General features: G+C 35.0%; 4 non-coding genes across 4 annotated transcripts in view; all 4 read left to right on the top strand.

The window, feature by feature from the left end:
• Window positions 1-814: 814 nt before the first annotated feature.
• On the top strand, window positions 815-933 carry LOC145846831 (5S ribosomal RNA). The gene has a single exon (XR_014370896.1). It is a non-coding gene; the product is annotated as a 5S ribosomal RNA (ribosomal RNA).
• Window positions 934-4,813: 3,880 nt separating this feature from the next.
• Window positions 4,814-6,621, top strand: LOC145846828 (small subunit ribosomal RNA). Its single transcript, XR_014370894.1, has one exon. It is a non-coding gene; the product is annotated as a small subunit ribosomal RNA (ribosomal RNA).
• A 185-nt stretch (window positions 6,622-6,806) lies between these two features.
• On the top strand, window positions 6,807-6,959 carry LOC145846815 (5.8S ribosomal RNA). Its single transcript, XR_014370881.1, has one exon. It is a non-coding gene; the product is annotated as a 5.8S ribosomal RNA (ribosomal RNA).
• Window positions 6,960-7,180: 221 nt separating this feature from the next.
• Window positions 7,181-7,882, top strand: part of LOC145846832 (large subunit ribosomal RNA) — a 3,633-nt gene continuing 2,931 nt past the window's right edge. The window contains exon 1 of the ribosomal RNA XR_014370897.1: window positions 7,181-7,882. This exon is cut by the window's right edge and continues 2,931 nt beyond it. This is a non-coding gene — a ribosomal RNA (large subunit ribosomal RNA).

Genomic DNA, 7,882 nt, shown 5'->3' with positions numbered 1-7,882 from the left:
AAATAGGTTGATTTTTCAGTGAACTTCAAGTGTCAATTTTTCAGTGTCAATTACAGTGAACTTCAAGTAAGATATACAACAGTATATATATTTCCGAGTCTGACTTTGAGTACTTTTTATATATTATTAACAAGATTTTTTAGGAGTAATATCTGTTTAGTTCTTTAATATATCTTTAAAATAATAATATTTTTTAAGGTGTTTAAAACTTTTAGAAGCTGTATGTAATGTCTTTTAGTTTAATAGTTCTTTAAATTAGTAAAAAAAAATAAACATGGTTGAGTTATCAAATTAAACAAAATAGAACGTCAAGTATTTAATTACTAAAATTAATTTAATTAAAAAAAATCTCAGGTAATCTAAAATGTCAGGAATTATTTAAAAATAAATATAAATTTAAAACTTATTATATTGAAAAGATTGATGAATAATACTCTTGAATGTATGCAATGTTTGTATTTGTAATGCAATAACATAAATGGATAGATCAATGACAAATTGTAAACATATTGTATTATTTTATTTTACGATTTTATTTTATTTATTTAATAATTCAATAAACTTTACTTCTACTTGTCCTGGTCTTAGGTAATTTATAGATAACAATAATTTAAACAAACACTTTTGTACAGTTACAATACAGTTTTAGTACAGTTTGGGAGTAACTGTTGATTAAAAAAACAAAAAAAAAGTTAATTCAGGTTAAAATTTTATAAGGAATAATTTTAAAATATCAAATCGATTGTAAATCAAGTGCAAATAGGTTTTTTAAACAAACCGAAGGGTTTATAAAGGCTTGTAAACGCTTTCAAACGCCTACGACCATACCACACTGAGCACACCCCATCTCGTCCGATCTGGGAAGTTAAGCAGTGTCGGGCGTGGTTAGTACTTAGATGGGTGACCGCTTGGGAATACCACGTGCCGTAGGCTTTTGCTTTTTGAATTCATCTTTTTTGAATATATTGTACTATTTTTCTTTCTGACCTATTTATACTTATTACTCGTTTATTTACATTTCTTTAACGCTTAAAAGAAAAGTAAATTCTAGTTATTAGCAAATAAAAACTCAAGCCTATCAGATAACGTTATTTGCTGTTTAAACCAATTAGAGCGCTAAAAAAGTGGTTTGACCAGTTTGAGATATCGAAAAAATAATGGCACCATCTTGTAGAGTACAATTTTCTGAGTTAAAATTAATACAATTAGTTTTTTTATACTAAAACTTTAAAGTCTTTTTGTCCACAAACAAATAAAAGCGTGGCTACTTGAAAAATCAAACGAAAATAAATTTTGCACTTTTGTATTGTGAGTCATAATAAGTTATTTACTGTTACCAACAGATACTAGCAAAAGCTTTTAAAAGTTTTGTATTAACTTAATGTATTTGTACTTAGTTTAAATTAATAGAGTTTATTTGGTTTACTTTATTATGTGTATTGAATGTGCTAGTATCTAAAAATAAATACAACTAAAACAAAACAAACAAGGAGAGTACTTGAATAGAACCAACACAATTTACAGACCAGTTGTGTACTAAATTTAAAGAAATTCTGAATAGTGAATATGCAATTATTATTATAAGTTCAAAGTTCAATTTAATTTAAATTAATGTATTTTGTAAATTGGTTTTATTTAATAGATAGTAGTGAATTACTTTATTTAATTTACTTTAGTATGTGTTGTATAACTTAATTTAAACCAGAAGCAAAACGGGATTATACTTTCAATAAACTACACAATTTACAGACCAGTTGTGTACTAAATAAAAAGCTATTGTGAATAGTGAATATGCAATTATTATTATAAGTTTATAAGTTCACAGTTTACAAAAGCTTTACAATTTAGTTATTATTTTGTTCATATTTGCATATCTAATTTATGAAAAGTTAGTGTTATGTGTTTTGGCTTTTTAATTTCTTTATTTGTACAACTGTTAGTTTTATATTCTAAAGAAACATTTTTAAATAAATATGTTTAACAAGTAACTTAAAAATGGAAGAAATATATTGTATATATTGAACTATTTATATTTATTCTAGCTATTTGCTTAGTGTATTTATTAATGTGATTATTTTATTTTGTTGTTTGTCTTATAGTTTAATCGTATTGTGTTGAAATATATTTAACAAATACAGAGGTTTAAAGTAAGTTTAAATGAAAATAAAATAAGACATATAGTTGAAATATAAGTTTAAAAAAATATTTTTTTTTATTTCTTTGTTTGTTTGATTGTTTGTTTATTATATAATCGCGACGTTTCATTTTATTACTTTTAAGCATACTAAATATAATAATAGGCATAGTTAGAGGAAAAATTCAATTAGTTTCTAACGTAATAAAAAAGTTTATTTCCACAAATAAATAAATACCTGAAAAATCAAATGAAAAATAAATTTCGCACTCTTGTATTGTGAGTCATAATAGGTTATTTACTGTTACCAACAGATACTAGCGAAGGCTTTTTAAAGTTCTATGTTAATTCAATGTATTTGTACTTAGTTTTATTAAAATGACAGTATTGATGGTTACGTTTATTAAGTATGTTTATTTAACGTTATGTAACTCAAGTAAAACCAGAAGCAAATAAGGAGACTACTTTCAATAAACTACACAATTTACATACCAATTGTATACTAAACTTAAAGCTATTCTATTCTATTTTATTCTTGATAGTTATTTTAAAGTTATTAAATTATACAAATGTATTTTATAAAGTAGTTTTATAAAGTTACTATAGTTTTTTTAACTTACTATAGTATGTGTTATATAACTTTAATTAAACTAGAAGCAAAAAGGGAGACTACTTTAAATAAACTACACAATTTATTGTTATATATAACTCTAATAAAACCAGAAGCAAAAAGGGAGACTACTTTAAATGAACTACACAATTTATTGTTATATATAACTCTAATAAAACCAGAAGCAAAAAGGGAGACTACTTTAAATGAACTACACAAATTAAAAATATATTATTATTTATAAATCAATCGTGTTGTGTTTCAAAATAAATTTTTCAAATAATGATTTACAAGTATTTATCAGTTATTTAGTTTTCTTTTTATAGTTTAGCCGTATTGTTTTATTTATTTGTTATTATCTTTATTTAATTGTTTGCTTATTATATTTATCGCCATGTGCTTAAAAAATAAAACAACTATAAAGATTTAAAAAGTAAGTTTAAATAAAAATAAAATGAAACATATAAAATAAATTTATGATTTTTTTATTATTATTATTATTTTTATTTAATTGTTTGCTTAACATATTTATCGCGATGTGCTTAAAAGAATAGAACAAATACAAAGGTTTAAATAAATAAAAATGTAAGTTTTAAATAAAATAAAATGAAACATACAAAATAAGCTTATGATTTTTTATTATCATTTTTATTATTTTTATTTCATTGTTTGTTTATTATATCTATCGCGATGTGCTTGAAAAATAAAACAACTATAAAGGTTTAAAAAGTAAGTTTAAATAAATATAAAATGAAACATATAAAATAAGCTTATGTTTGATTTTTTTATTTTATTTTTATTTAATTGTTTGCTTATTATATTTATCGCGATGTGCTTAAAAGAATAGAACAAATACAAAGGTTTAAATTGTAAGTTTTAAATAAAATAAAATGAAACATACAAAATAAGCTTATGATTTATTATTATTATTATTATTATTTTTATTTCATTGTTTGTTTATTATATCTATCGCGATGTGCTTAAAAAATAAAACAACTATAAAGGTTTAAAAGGAAGTTTAAATAAAGATAAAATGAAACATATAAAATAAGCTTTTGTTTGATTTTTTTATTTTATTTTTATTTATTTTTATTTAATTGTTTGTTTATTATATTTATCGCGATCTGCTTAAAAAAATAAAACGAGTATTAAGGTTTGAAAGGTAAGTTTAAATAAAAATAAAATGAAACATATAAAATAAGCTTATGTTTTTTTTTTTTTTTTATTATTATTATTATTTTCATTCAATTTTTTGTTTATTATATTTATCGCAATGTGCTTAAAACGATAAAACAAGTATAAAGATTTAAAAAGTAAGTTTAAATAAAAAATAATACAAATAAAGTTTATTTATAATAAACAAACATATTTAAAACATTAAAAAAAGTAGTTTATATATATTATTTTTTATTTATTTCTTTTAAACATATTAAATAAAGTATAAAAAAAGTATTAAAACATTTAAACGTAGCATAAATAAGCTTAAAACATTAAAATAATTGAAAAGAAACAAACAAATTGAAAAAAATCGGCAAAAAAAGTTCAACAGCAACATTTGAGCATCATACACGTATGCATTACTTTACACTAGTGAGAGAGACGTGTTTGTGCGTTCGGTCGACTTGGCGAGAAAGCGGGCTTAAAGCATTACTGTTTAGCACCCGAGGCGCGGCTATTGCAGCGGCGGCGAACGTGCTATGTAAACGCATTGGAGCAGCGTATGAAAAACTACAAGCGTCCAGCGGCGGTAGGCTTATAGCTTTGCGAAGTCGTCGAGACGAGTAGCCGACGCAGGCAGGCACGGCTCGAGGCGGGTAACTGCAGCAGACAGATGGCGTGTTGCTGCTGACGAGTTAACCGGCAGAAGGCAAACGGTTGGTCGGGAGAAAGAACAGTCAGTTGTATAGCTGCATGCTGCAGTCGACGCGGGCTGGCGCTTTAAACAGCAAAAGGCCGGCGCCGACTTTCAGTAACGTTCGCAAGGCTTTTAAGCCGAGTGATAGAAAAGGTCTGTATTTATACAGTAAAAACGCTCAGTCGAGCAACGGGTTTAAACGCCCTCGGATAGTTATCTGGTTGATCCTGCCAGTAGTCATATGCTTGTCTCAAAGATTAAGCCATGCAAGTGTAAGTACGAGCTCACGTACAGTGAAACTGCGAATGGCTCATTAAATCAGTTATGGTTCATTTGATTGTACGCTTTTACATGGATAACTGTGGCAATTCTAGAGCTAATACATGCGTAAAGCGCCGAACTGACGTGAGGCGCGCATTTATCAGACCAAAACTAACCGGCTTTCGGGTCGTTACAATGGTGACTCTGGATAAGCTTGCGGATCGCACGGCCTAGTGCTGGCGACATCTCATTAAAGCAACTGCCCTATCAACTATCGTCGGTACGGTATCGGCCTACCGAGGTTGTAACGGGTGACGGAGAATCAGGGTTCGATTCCGGAGAGGGAGCCTGAGAAACGGCTACCACATCCAAGGAAGGCAGCAGGCGCGCAAATTACCCATTCCCGGCTCGGGGAGGTAGTGACGAAAAATAACAATGCAGACCTCGTACGAGGTCCTGCAATTGGAATGAGTACACTTTAAACTTTTTAACGAGTATCCATTGGAGGGCAAGTCTGGTGCCAGCAGCCGCGGTAATTCCAGCTCCAAAAGTGTATATTTAAGTTGTTGCGGTTGAAAAGCTCGTAGTTGGATATAGGGACGGCGAGGTTGGTCGGTCGAAAGGCTAGCACTGGCCTCGTTGTTCTTGTTGGTCGGTGCCTTCGCGGTGCTCTTAACTGAGTGTTGCGGTGGTCCGGCAAGTTTACCTTGAAAAAATTAGAGTGTTCAAAGCAGGCTTTACGCTTGTATAATGTTGCATGGAATAATGGAATAGGACCTCGGTTCTATTTTGTTGGTTTTCGGAGCACGAGGTAATGATTAATAGGAACGGACGGGGGCATCCGTACTGTGCCGTTAGAGGTGAAATTCTTGGATCGGCGCAAGACGAACGACTGCGAAAGCATTTGCCAAGAATGTTTTCTTTAATCAAGAGCGAAAGTCAGAGGTTCGAAGACGATCAGATACCGTCCTAGTTCTGACCTTAAACGATGCCGACTAGCGATCGGGCAGTGTCGAACTTAAGAACTGTCCGGCAGCTTCCGGGAAACCAAAGTCTTTGGGTTCCGGGGGAAGTATGGTTGCAAAGCTGAAACTTAAAGGAATTGACGGAAGGGCACCACCAGGAGTGGAGCCTGCGGCTTAATTTGACTCAACACGGGAAATCTCACCCGGCCCGGACACAGCGAGGATTGACAGATTGAGAGCTCTTTCTTGATTCTGTGGGTGGTGGTGCATGGCCGTTCTTAGTTGGTGGAGCGATTTGTCTGGTTAATTCCGATAACGAACGAGACTCTTACTTGCTAAATAGCTGCTCGACCCATTGGGTCGGAGACAACTTCTTAGAGGGACTAGTGGCGTTTAGCCACACGAGATTGAGCAATAACAGGTCTGTGATGCCCTTAGATGTTCGGGGCCGCACGCGCGCTACACTGACCGGATCATCGTGTGTTCCCTAGGCCGAAAGGTCCGGGTAATCCGTTGAACCCCGGTCGTGCTAGGGATAGGGACTTGCAATTGTTTCCCTTGAACGAGGAATTCCCAGTAAGCGCGAGTCATTAGCTTGCGTTGATTACGTCCCTGCCCTTTGTACACACCGCCCGTCGCTACTACCGATTGAATGGTTTAGTGAGGTCCTCCGATTGAGCCTGGTACGTGCGGCAACGCACTCGCCGGTGTTCGAAAAGACGATCGAACTTGATCATTTAGAGGAAGTAAAAGTCGTAACAAGGTTTCCGTAGGTGAACCTGCGGAAGGATCATTAACGAATCGAAATTTGATTTCAAGCGACGTCTCTTCTTTTAAGAAGGGACCGAGCCCTGTAACTGTTATAGTTCGGTCGCGTTGCTTCCTGACAGCGGGAGTAATAATTCAGCACGCAAGTGCTGGCGCGGCCGCTTCTTTTTGAACACGATTTTTTGGTTGCATTGAGATTGATTAACACGAGAGATCTCTTAGCGGTGGATCACTCGGCTCGAGCGTCGATGAAGGACGGAGCTAGCTCCGAGAAGTAATGTGAATTGCAGGACACATTGAGCATCGATATTCTGAACGCGTATTGCGGCCTCGGGTAATCCTGGGGCCACGTCCGTCTCAGGGTCTTTAACACACCGATCCTTTCATTAGTTTGAAAGTGCCTGCGACTCGTTTCTTAATTAAGGAGCGTGTCGTCAAAGACAGCTGGTCTGGCGATTTCACAGCTGAAGCGTGAGCAGCCTGCTGGCCTCGGGGAGGTAGCAACGACGGTAGGTGCTCGAGAATAAGTTAAGTGACTTCAAAAGGCCGACGTACAAAGCGCATGTACTTTTATAGTACATCACTTTTGACCTGAGATCGGGCGGGACGACCCGCTGAACTTAAGCATATCACTAAGCGGAGGAAAAGAAACTAACAAGGATTCCCCTAGTAACGGCGAGTGAAGCGGGATAAGCCCAGCGCTAAATCCGAGCCTTTTTGGAGGGCGAGGAAATGTAGCGTATGGAATTCAGCATGCGGCGAACCAACGACTGCCCACGTTCTTCTGATCGAGGCCTTTTCCCAGAGCGGGTGTTAGGCCCTTGGCGGCGGTCGTAATTCGTCCTAGCGGTTTTCCCGGAGTCGGGTTGTTTGGAAATGCAGCCCTAAGCGGGTGGTAAACTCCATCTAAGGCTAAATACTGGCTCGAGACCGATAGCGAACAAGTACCGTGAGGGAAAGTTGAAAAGCACTTTGAAGAGAGAGTTAAAGAGTACGTGAAACCGCTTGGAGGCAAACGGAGGCGCCCATCGAGTCGCCGGACGTTTTCAGGCGCTGCGAGAGCTGTCCTACTGTTTGAGTGATCTTCGGAGACTCTTACGGTTGCGCTGGCGTCGCGGCGCTGCACTAGCGTTCGGCGAGGGCCGCGACCGGTTGCTGGGCTGACTTTGGTCGTTCGCAAGGTAGCTCTTCTTCGGAAGAGTGTTATAGGCGTTCGATTAGCTTCGGCTCGGCGACCGAGGAGAGATTCCGCGTCGGTCTTCGGACAGGCTGCGTGTTGATCGCTGGAA

The sequence above is a fragment of the Thalia democratica genome, unplaced genomic scaffold (assembly GCF_965202585.1).
Source record: "Thalia democratica unplaced genomic scaffold, ktThaDemo2.hap1.1 HAP1_SCAFFOLD_669, whole genome shotgun sequence".
In the NCBI taxonomy this organism is placed as follows: domain Eukaryota; kingdom Metazoa; phylum Chordata; class Thaliacea; order Salpida; family Salpidae; genus Thalia; species Thalia democratica.
The sequence above is the reverse complement of the archived record's forward strand: the minus strand, read 5'-3'. Positions and strand labels throughout refer to the sequence as shown.